General features: G+C 40.9%; 1 protein-coding gene across 14 annotated transcripts in view; it reads right to left on the bottom strand.

Moving 5' to 3' along the window:
* The window catches only part of FOXP1 (forkhead box P1), a 556,626-nt gene that overhangs the window by 250,913 nt on the left and 294,198 nt on the right, over positions 1-11,515 (bottom strand). Inside the window, exon 1 of one of the 14 annotated variants that reach the window (XM_075005968.1) lies at positions 2,007-2,133. The exons of the other annotated variants lie outside the window; for them this stretch is intronic. The gene's annotated coding sequence lies outside the window, so the exon portion shown is untranslated. Of the gene's footprint in view, positions 1-2,006; positions 2,134-11,515 lie in introns of those variants that run through there. 14 annotated transcript variants of the gene reach the window in all.

The raw sequence follows: 11,515 nt of genomic DNA, 5'->3' as shown, positions 1-11,515 counted from the left end.
AATCTCTAAATAAACCTGGGTCGGACTTTCTATTTTCATAAGAACAATGCTAAAGAAAAACTATTCATCTATAAAAATGCTATTTTGTCACTGATCTCAATAACAGTAATCAATATTTTCACAGTAGGCAGCACAATCATAAGATGGGTGTGGCAGCTTAGAGCTTGTCCTATCAGTAATTTAAATCATTTCTAAACATTCCAGGCTCTGTTGTGCAAGCCTTAGTTATGGGTGAGTATTTGCTTCATAGTTCAAAAACCTCCTTCTAAGAGTCAAAATTGCACAAGTACGTCCTGTGTGTCCAGTTATACTTTTCAGAATGTTATATTTTGCAAGGAAGGGGAAGAAAAATTTTTTTATTTCCCCCACAAAAACATGACTGCAGACAAAATTCTGTCCAACACTTGCTCCTTTTCCAGATGAAAAATAAAAGCAAGTTTTCAGTCCAGCTTTTGCTCAGTATCATGTTGACAGAAAAAAAAACCAACACCCAAACAAACAAAAAAACAAACTTATTTCTTAGTGGTAATAACTTCCTAAAGCTCAGTGTGAATCAATTTCACTTAGCCTAACAAGGAAAACTGAATAGACAGCCTTTAAAATGCAAAGATAACTAAGAATAAGCAAAATTAGATTTAATTTGATAATACCCAGAAACATGTTTCTTTCCATTCTTACGAGGAAGGTGAACACCATGGTATGATCAAACAGCTTTTCACTTTTGCCTTGTAAATAATATCAAAGGGCAACAGCCCTTGTTCTCTGACGTCTGTAGTTAATACAGAAAGAATAAACATTACCTATTCTTACATTAAGAGGGAGGAGGAAAGAACATTTCTTAATCTCTTTCCAGAGAGGATTAACCTACAGTGTATTTCCACCCAAAAAACTACATTAATGAAATAAAACATTTTCCTTGCAGGTTCTTGTTTTCTGTATTTGGGTGGTTTTGTTTTGTAAGTTCCAATAACTTTGTGCTGTCAAAGTTCACTTGAGTTACAAAACCAGTGGCCTTCAGATGAGATACTCCATTGAAACATGACTAGCATATTGGCCTATAGTGGGAAAAGAGAACCACTGCCCTACTGGTTAAAAAACAACAACATAACATTAATGACAATAATACTTAGTGCTTATAAAATGCTTTACATCTGAAGGACTGAAAGCACCCGACAAACATGAATTATTTAAACTTCACCACAACAACACTCAACTACAAGTATACTATTCCTAATTTATATGTGGAGCTACACGGACACAGAGATGCGAAGAAATGAAGCACATATGTAACATTACAGAAGCTAAGCATCTGCTCAAGTGTTCCGCAAGATCACAAGTGACCTCTCTCAGGTAAAAGAGCCTTAGCTCATCTTCCTCCTTATACCAGTTAATTGCTGTGTCTACACTAGCCCAAAAATTCGAAATGACCATGCAAATAGCCATTTTGAAGTTTATTAATGAAGTGCTGAAATACATATTCAGCACCTAATTAGAATGTCGGCAGCCGCAGCACTTCGAAATTGACGCGGCTTGCAGCTGCGTGGCTCATCCAGATGGGGCTCCTTTTCGAAAGGACCCCGGCAACTTCGAAACCCCCTTATTCCTAACAGCAGATGGGAACCAGGGGATTTCGAAGTTGCCGGGTTCCTTTTGAAAAGGAGCCCCATCTGGATGAGCCGCGCGGCGGCGAGCCACGTCAATTTCAAAGTGCTGCAGCTGCCGGCATTCTAATGAGGCGCTGAATATGTATTTCAGCACTTCATTAGTAAACTTCAAAATGGCCATTTGCACGGCCATTTCGAAGTTTTGGCCTAGTGTAGACACAGCCAATATGTATCTATTGGACACTAAACAACTAGATATATTTTAGGTATTCCCAGGAGCATCCCAAACTGATGAATTAGTTTTTCATGAATATGGAGGGAACTGTCTGAGCTTCTCCTCCCCTAGATGAGTTTGTGCTGATGTAACTAGATCACATGAAACAACCAGAAGGTAGGAAATACCAATGGTGTGACCCGCAGAGTAGGCTGAGTTCATCCAGTGAGGCTCTCTCTCCTCTTCCATGAACTGGGCATGGCACAGAAGGAATGGTCTTTGAACTCAGCTGATCATTGTGCCTCTTCAGCTTCGCATGCTTCTGCAGTGTGTGATCACGTGATGGAAAACTTGGTGGGGTGCCATCCTCATAAGGCCGCCGTCTTTTAGTTCTATGAAAGGAACGGAGACTCGGGAGACACTGACCAGGGTTAACAGAATATATATGGATGGTATTACTTAGTTCAGAAACCAGGACATGGCAAAAGATTACATGTAAAAAGAGATGAGGAAGAACAGGAACGGACAACCATTTCCCTCGCCTGCTGATCAAAGCAATAACTACCAGAAAGTGAGGGATGACTGGGACTGGAAGAGAATATTCCAGTTCTGAAATAAAAGAGAGGATCTAAACAGTGGGAGGATACAAGAAACTACCTTGAAGAACCTGGCTATTACAGGATTAATGAGTACCACCCCACCCACTGAGGATGCAATACCAAAACCTGTCCCCTGAGGGTACCTGGTGGTGTCCAGGCCTGTCTGTAGGAACTGTACAATACAGAGGGAAGATTACTAGGCCTGGTACTTTTTTTTTTTTTTGTGCAACAAACAAAGTTTTTAATATATTAATGAGTGGTATGGCAAAATACACAACTGTCTTTCTTAAGGACTAAACTCTGTCCCCTCAGACGGAAAGCTACCATGCCAATCATGTCTTCTATAAAACTCATTTGATGATCATCAGAAAGCTGAGCACCACTGTCATGCAGCATCCATTCCCTATCTTTCTACAAATGCCTGTCCATAGTTAGGCTGATGAATGGGTACAGTCAGGTCTGCCAAAAGGGGGTAGGGGAGGGGACAAAAGGGGCAATTGCCCAGGAGATTTAAAGAGGTCCGACGTCCCCTGACCACCACCCACAGTAGTGGCTGCTGGCACACATGGGTCCTCTTGAGTTGCCCAGGAGAGTTGCAGGGCTCCGAAGTGTGCGTGCCAGAGTCCCAGTGCCAGCCATGCAGAGCAGCTCCACTGGACCAGTGGTGCACCTCACCAGACAGTGCCAGAGCAGGAGCAACCCTGGGCAGCCCAGAGGTGGCAGTTGGTACAGCAGCCTCAGTTGCACAGGGAACGCAGAGCCAGTGGGAGGAGCTGGCTCAGCAGCAGCAGTCACAGCAACTTACTCTAAGGGCAAGGAGAGGAGAGAGCCAGGCTGGGAACGGATTGGATGGGCAACAGCTGGCCTACGAAGAAGAGGAAGGAGCTCAGTTTTGTCGGTAGAGCCGAGCAAGGGACTGTGGGGAGTGAGGGAGGGGGGATGGAGGAACTGGGCTGGGAATGAAAAAGGGTGGAGGAGTAGGTCAGAGGTAGGCAAAGATATCTTGGAGAAAAGAGGGGAGGACCAAAAGTATGAGGGGGGAGCAGAGAGTAAAAGGAGGGTGGGAGGAGCACCTCCAGGCAGGTGGGATGTGGGGCTGTGAGAGACTGGGGGTCTCTGAGCAGTGGAGCTCAGGATTCCTTCAGTTTCGGTGGGGGGGTAGCTTGAGGCTCTGTCCCATGGAGGAAGACGTGGGCCTCTTAATTGTGCTATCCTGGTACCTGGAACTCCTGTTGGTGAGCTTGGGTACAATGAAGCATAATCTACCAGACAGAACACAAAACTGAACAGCAGCCATTGCTTCTATGCTGATCATTTTTATAAGCACAATTTGTAGCCCAGCTCCAGTTTTTTTTTCTGCAAAAACATCTAATTTCCTTCTCTGATTTTAATTAACAATGAATTAGCTAGTTTTGAGCCTACTTTTCCCGGGGGGGGGGGGTGTTTCCCTTTAAAATACAAATCACTGAACACAAGGCTGTCCTCCATGAAAGACTTCCTTCCTTCCATCAGTTCTCTCCTCTGTGGACTAAGCCTCGGATCTGGGAATTTTCTTCTTCTTCAAATGTTAAAGACTATTTCCTGACTGCTCAGATTTTCTCAGGCACAGTGATCTGAAATAGTAGCAATAATTGTATTTCCTATTTTATTACTCATCGCTGACCCTTTGATTGGAATCCTATGATATTTAAGCATATTTATATGGCCATCTTGTACTTCTAAATCTAATATCAAGGAAGTCATAGAGTCCAAGGAAGTTCCAAGATCAGGATTCTCTTCTCATAGAAACTCCATGGACTCAGATTTTTTTTTTGGGTGGGGGGGGGGGAAGGAGAGGAAGAGTGAGGTGAATTGTCATTTCATTTCCCTCTGCCTCTGCCATTTCATTTCCCTCTGTCATTTCTTCACAGCAAATTTCTGATTTATCTAGCTGTTGTTCCACCTTTCTAGCATAAGCTAAACCAGATACTGGTGCTCAAAGACCATCTGGTTCAGCACATACAATTGTCGTGGTAACTGTTCTCAAAGTAGGATAAGAGGAACAAGATGGCCGAGTCCAACTACTCAGCACTGCTAGAAGGTTAACCTCAAAAGCCCTTTGGATCTCTCTTTAATTTGAAAAATAATTTTTGCTTTGGAAACAAGGGTATACCCCAAGTTGCTCCAGAGCTTCAAAGAATCTTCCCCATGCAAGTTGTAGGAGATTTTGGTGGTCAAGAGAGGTGCTATTTTTAATTTCATTTATTTATTTTACAGGAATGGAAGGTAATAGACAGGACCCAGTTGAGAAAAGTCCTGTTTTGCTCAGGAGGACCTCTTTATAAATGAGGTTCAACTTCAAGATGTATGCGTTGTTGGGCTCATTTGGATACAAGGTGCCTGAAGACAAGCAGAATGACCTGTGGGTTTTTTTGTCAATACTTTAAATACTGGGTGTGTAAGTCCAGAATAATTCCACTGAATTCAGTGGAGCTACTCATGATTTACAGCAGTACACCTGAGATCAGAATTGGGCTGCTGACAGGTTCCTAGAGAGGATGCCCCTGAGATGCCATACGTGCAAGCTGAGAGCTACAGAATTTACAGTTCTTTTAAAAATGTCCTTGGGTTCAGAGATCTTCTGTGGAGTTTCTTATTTTGGAGTCAGGGACAGCAATGGCTAAATTCTGAGGCAACATAAATGTTATTGCAATTTAGTATTAAAACAGAAGTAAGTGGCAAAGTCGCGCTTGTCTGGCAAGCAGTGGACCTGCACCTCTATGAATTGGTTGCATGGCAAATGGTAGTAAATGAGAGGAATAGGAACTACATCCTTCTAAATCACAGCTTAAAAGGCAGAAGGAGAGAGTTTGCTTTATCTTAAGCCTCCTTGCTAATTGCTTTTCCTGGTACACCTCACATTCACAGGATGTTTGTTCTGTGAGGGATTGCTCCTGGCCTCACCACACCTATGTTGGTTCAGTCAGCTACACTGTACATCAGTCTCTCCAACAACTCAACAGCCTACTGTGCCAAGTGCACACAGATTGAGAATACTGATTAAGACATTTGCCTTGTGCTATTGTTGTCTCTGCATGTATCCCCTTGGCCCAGCAGCTGACATCAGTAACCAGACAGATTCTCTCAGACTTCCTTGAGGAGAGACCTATGGAGATGGGTGTGGCTCTCTATCACTAACGGACAGCTAGGAGCACCTCCATGTCCTCCGGGTGCCTGGCAGACAGTGGCATTTCTGGTGGGTTGGAGACATTTCTCCTGTGGTCTTTCTGATTTGAGATGTAAGTGTATTTATGACTGCAGAGTGCCTACCGCCCTGAAAAGAGGCTTTTTATGAAGCTGAACAAATGAGAGAGAGAACATGCAAGAGTTCATCCTGTTGTGGGGGAGCGGAAAGAAGAGGCTTTCAAGGAATCTTTTTATTCAGAGTTAAAAATGCCAGATCAGAAGACTCTGGGCACAGGGCTTACAAAACTTTTCTTCTCTTGGTTATAATCTCAACATTTGTGATCCCTGCTAGGGATGATGAGACTGTGTCTTTCTGTGTATGAATTAGAGCTCCCAGGAGACAGACAGAGAAAGCTGCTTTTTTTTTTTTTAAATACATTCTCCACACCTTGTTTTGGAATACTTAAAGGGTTATTTCAATGCAACAGCTTTTTGACAGTAAGGAATACTAGCAATACCATATCAAGGTGACCTGCCCTGTTTCCATGTAGAATCAAATACCAGGACAATGCAGTCAAACCATTATGGAGGAAAGTCAGTTACAGAGATGGTCTTCCAGTCTGAGGGCTGCTACTAAACCAATAATATCCTTCTGATGCCTTACAGAATGGACACTAGATTGAAGAGAAGGTTAAAAGAAAATATTAAGTTATGGTGATTTACTGCATGGGGTACAAACCTATTGAAGTGCATCCTGCACATTTGTTTATCATATCTTAGTAGGTTTCAAGGGGGACAATGTGAAAGGAATGGTTTCCATTCAAAATTTTTGATACACTGTATAACAGAGACAGTCCACATCAAGTAAAGGAGTATTCTGGTTTCCAACTCTTGATGCTCAAGCCATTTTTGAGGATCTCTGCTCTGACAAACTACCTCCATTCTAGAACAGCTGTTCTGCAAATAGGTTCACTAGCTTCTCTTTCCCATAAACACATGCAGTGCTGTGAAAACCCTTTGTCCAAGTTGGGGGAGAGGTGAAGGCAAAATGATTCTGGAGATGGGAAAAGTTCTTTTAAACTCGGTGAAATAACATTTTGGGGAGACCACTAGATTCCTGTAAACCAAGGAATACTGATTTTTTTTCCGGAGCCCTTGAGGGACGGCACAGAAAGTGATCTGAATTTGGTATTAATTTAACTTCTTCAAGCTTGTTGGAATTTGTTGGAGAACAAGAGTTTATGAGTCTTTTGGAAAGAAGTGGAGGGACACATTTAGTGAACACTGAAATCCATGTTGAGATGTGAAAGGTGTATGGAGAGAATCTCTTCCTAAGATATTTTAAATTCATAATGGAATTATAAGATCCTGGAAAGGAACAACAGAAGGTAGACAGGTTTCTGCCTAAAATCTCCGTTAAGACATTATTTACAACAACTTCTTTCAAAGAGCAATGTATTCAAACCATTATGGAGGAATATCCCTCTCTCCTCCTAGAGAAGAGCTGGTAATGAAGATGAGCAATTTTACAGAGTAAAAGATCACTTCATTATGGTCATTAAACATCAAAAGGCAACAGATGAGATTCCTTCATATCTCTTTCGATCATGGCTTGCACTTTCATCTGCCCATGTGCTGGCCATGTAGTAGCCCAGATGTTTTCAGCAATACATTGCTGCTATGTAACTCTTCCTAGGAACTCAATGGGCTCGTTGGGAAATAGGTATATTTTCTAGAGCAGAATCCTTAGAGCGTAAGGATGCTGTTGAATTCCCTAAGAAAATGGAAGCCAAGTGTCGTACTTCACAAGAGATGCAAGAGATCATACTGATAGATTTGACCAGTATGGCCGCCACATGTGGAGTTTTCCCGACAGCACTGAAATATATACATGCTTCTGCAGTCGGCAGAGAGCGCTTGTTTTCTGGATTATGTTTAAAAAAAATCCAATTTTTTTTCCTGAGAATGTTGTTGGAATTATTAGGTGTGAAGTTCTATCGGTAACCAATGCCTTTTGCAGGACTGAGAAAAATCCTACGAGCTCAGATGTCAATCAGTGAGGGAATCATTGCAAGTTGCACCTTCCTTTCAGGAAGAAGAGCTCAGTACAAGTAGAGAAGAAATAGCCTTTGAGGACTTTTAACTGGGAAAAATATCCCTGGATACTTTGTTTCTGATGTGTAGACAGACATTTAATGTTCCAGATGTGGTCCTGAGACAGCAAAAACACTGTTGACCCTGATCACCAGAGTAAAGAGGTTTCAATTTAGTCCACTCCAAAGAGATGGACTGATTTTTCTGGTGTCCTTTACAATCCTTCACTCTGGATGGAAACCAAGGTCCATATCAGAATTCTATGGGACGATCTACTACACGATTCTTCTTGATCCCTCAAATACTCTTCCTTGACCTAGCTCAATGTAGAGGCACAGGGAGGAGGGAATCAAAACGTTGAAATAACTACATAAAGAAAATAGCAGTGGCAGATAAGTATTTCCTAAACCAAAAGAAAAAGAACATTAAATTGAAGAACAGAGAAGCTCCAGAATACAGAATGACTGAACTCACACACCAAAAGCCTCCACAGTTAGTTAGTTACACACACACACAATCACCCAACCAAGAAGAGTGATCATCTTTGTCCCAGAGAGGGGGACCAAACCCAAACAGGCACAATTGTATGTTACATAGACAGTACTCCACTGCTGCTAGCAAATTGAGCCTGTCAGAATACTTAAACAGTAGTCTACCACAGAACAACTGCTGGAAACAAAACTGGCATGAAAAGCATATGAGATGCACATGGAATCAAGATGACGTGAAGAAAAGAATGATAAAAACTGAAGTTTCACGAAAGACTGTACAGTTGGCCAATACAGAACCTCCATTTGTTTGCTGTGTACCATAAAGAGTGGATGAGATAGGAAGCTATGTGCCTTAGTAGTCAGTTTTTATACCATTCACCAAGGAAGCATCTAACTGGTACGTCTGTGAAGAGCACAAACTGTTTTCAGTCACGGGACCCTGTTAAAGGAAAGGATTGCAAAAATTTAACAATGAGCTGCCGTTAACTTTGGTCACTTGCAGAACAATGGCTTTTAAAGAATTGCAAGCTGTCTCCAAAACCTAGTGATGGACTTTATTTCCACAGGCATTTAACAATGACAGTAGCTAACCATGCAAAAAAGTAGCTACCAAATGAACAAGAATCTAAACCCTGTTCATTCCAGGTTATTTCTCTGCGAGCTCCATTGCTATAAGAATATTTTACCTCACTTATATGTTAAATTGGAAAGTCTTAAGCCCCTTCAAATAAGCATTAAAATGTTGGCTTTTTTGTTTTAGTGGATTTTGTTCAATTAAATCAATATTCAGAGGCATGCAAATTAGGTATGACTAACTTGAATACAATATTTCAAAATTATTTTCAAACTATAAAATTTAATCCACATCAAATGCACAGAAGGCAAAATTAGTGAATGAAGCAGCATGACGGAGATAAACCTCTCAGATTTTCATTCCAATTTATTACCAGTCACAGAGGAAGTTTTTAACCCCATGGCTACGTCTACATTACAACGATTTGTCAACATAAGTTTTTGTCAGATATCTTCCAACAAAACTTCTGTCGACAGGTCACAGGCAAACTGCCAAGCACCTCACAAGAGCAATCTGCTCTGTCTACAGAGAGGGGCTGGACTGCCTGGCTGATGTCTTGATAAAAACATCCAACCAGAAGCACAACAGACAGGGCTGCCTGGTGTCCCGGAAGCCCCGTTTGTCAACAGAGGGCCCTCTGAAATATCCAGACTGGCTTTCTGTCGAGAAATCTCCGTCAACAGAAGCTTTCTTCCTTGTAGCAAGCAGGCTACAGCTGTTGACGAAAGCGCTGCATTCTGTTGATTTACTGTCGACAGAATGCCCTGGATATATGGATGCTCCCAGGGTTTTGTTGACAAAACTGTCTAGTGTAGACATATCCCATAAATTTAATTTTAGGGATTATCTAGTATAGCAATATCTCTGTTATCTTGCACATTGTTGTGCAAAAGGCACCCACGCACAACACTGCATAACTATCCTACAAAATTTTACAGTAATGGTCCAATATGCTACTTTTAGCGATGATTGCTACGTGTTCAGGACTGGTTCTGTAAAATATTACGGGGGTTTACTGGGGTCCCTTTAAAGTGTGGTTTACAAAAAACTGTTGATCAGAAAACCTGTAATACTCACAGAAGATACTTCTACCCCCTGTTAATCTTAGCTTCTTAAAGGAACACAATAAGATAATGAATCCTTCAAATGTTACATCTTGTGTCTAACATTATTGTGGTGCAGCAACTCTCCACATCAAACAGTCATCAGCACTATTACAAAGTGGGCTTATAAGAGAGTGGCTGAAAAGACGCTGTGTGAAAAGAAGTGGAAAATTAAAGCTGAAGCAGTCGAAGAAAGGGCTTAATTTACTGGCATGTACAGTATGCAAATGAGATTACTCTCAGCTTAACTGCATCATTTATGTCCATAATAACGGCATCATCATTACAGGGCTCAAATTAAATTACACCATAATTAGCATATCAAAGTGATTGGTTAAAGTTTAAAACAAATACCCAATTTTGTTAATGAACAGCTGTAATTGTCATGTACACTTCAATGAAAACTCCCTAAACAAATATATGTTTTAGAACAGAGAAAGACTTTGAAGCAGACAGGTCTGCAGCTGGGGAAATTACCTAAAAAAGAATGACATGGACTATTCTGTTCATGTTAATATATGCTCCTCGTTTTCAGGTAACAAAGCATTCTATCAAAACAAGCCTTAGACTCATATTTATACTTCTCTACCTCCACTGACAAAGTAGAGAGAACGGTTCTCCACTTTCAGCGCAAACTGTTGATAATGACACCACTGTGACCAGCCTGCCATAACCAAAGGACATGTTCAGCAACATGTTACATAAACTCCCTCAGCTTGTTTCAAAGGCTTCTGTGTTACAAACTTGCCGAGTGTTATGCTGTATTCCCCCCATCTAAATACGAAAAAGGGAAGGGGGAAAAATAATTTCCTACTAAATCTATACTGTAGACCAGTACTCTAGCGAACTGATGACATGATAGCATATTAGGCAGCCTACAATTCAATTTACTCTAATCTAATCACATCTACACAGCAGTTTCAGCGGTGGAACTCTACTGGAGAAGTTTTTCCTGTTCTCCCTCTTTAAAATAAACAAGGAGGTGGGACTAGTGGTTTTGCTGAAGTCATCTGGACAGTAACACATTGCTATAGATCAATCACCACAAACATATACAGTAAATATGCACTGAAAATTATTTTCATGCAAAATGAATTTTACTGCATGGAGAAGGACACTACATGTTATTAAAATATGATAGGTGAGCTTTCATGCACTTGATTTTGATAATAATCTTTGCTCTCCCAGGCCACAGTTGCACAGCAGCGGTGCTAGAAGAATTTAACACACATAAAACAAAATGAGCCCCCTACTCCCTCCCATATGTTTATGCTACTATATTTGAGTGCATATTACTAAGTATATATAGATAAAAAACAAACAAAAAAGTACATTTTTTGCTAAAATGGGAAATGCACTTTGAAATATAGTTAACAAGCAAACTGAATGTCTTATTAAAACCGTATTATCAAAACAGTGTTCAAAAATTTCAAGAAAGTAGCTTTCCATTTTATTCATTGAGGAATCCATTAAAGCCTAAGCTCTGAAGTAATATGTAAATTATGTGCCTTTCAAGGTAGAGCTAGGGCAAATTCACTCCATCAACTAATGATGAACCTCATTATGTGCAGGGAGTATTCATAATGAGGAAACAAGCCACCCGCCATTCCATGTTCTAACATAAATCCCTGTAAAATGTGAATATCTAATTAAAGGCTACTAATTCCTATC

This window comes from Carettochelys insculpta, chromosome 11 (genome assembly GCF_033958435.1).
Source record: "Carettochelys insculpta isolate YL-2023 chromosome 11, ASM3395843v1, whole genome shotgun sequence".
NCBI classification, from domain to species: Eukaryota; Metazoa; Chordata; order Testudines; family Carettochelyidae; genus Carettochelys; species Carettochelys insculpta.
This window is presented reverse-complemented; position numbering and strand designations above follow the sequence as displayed.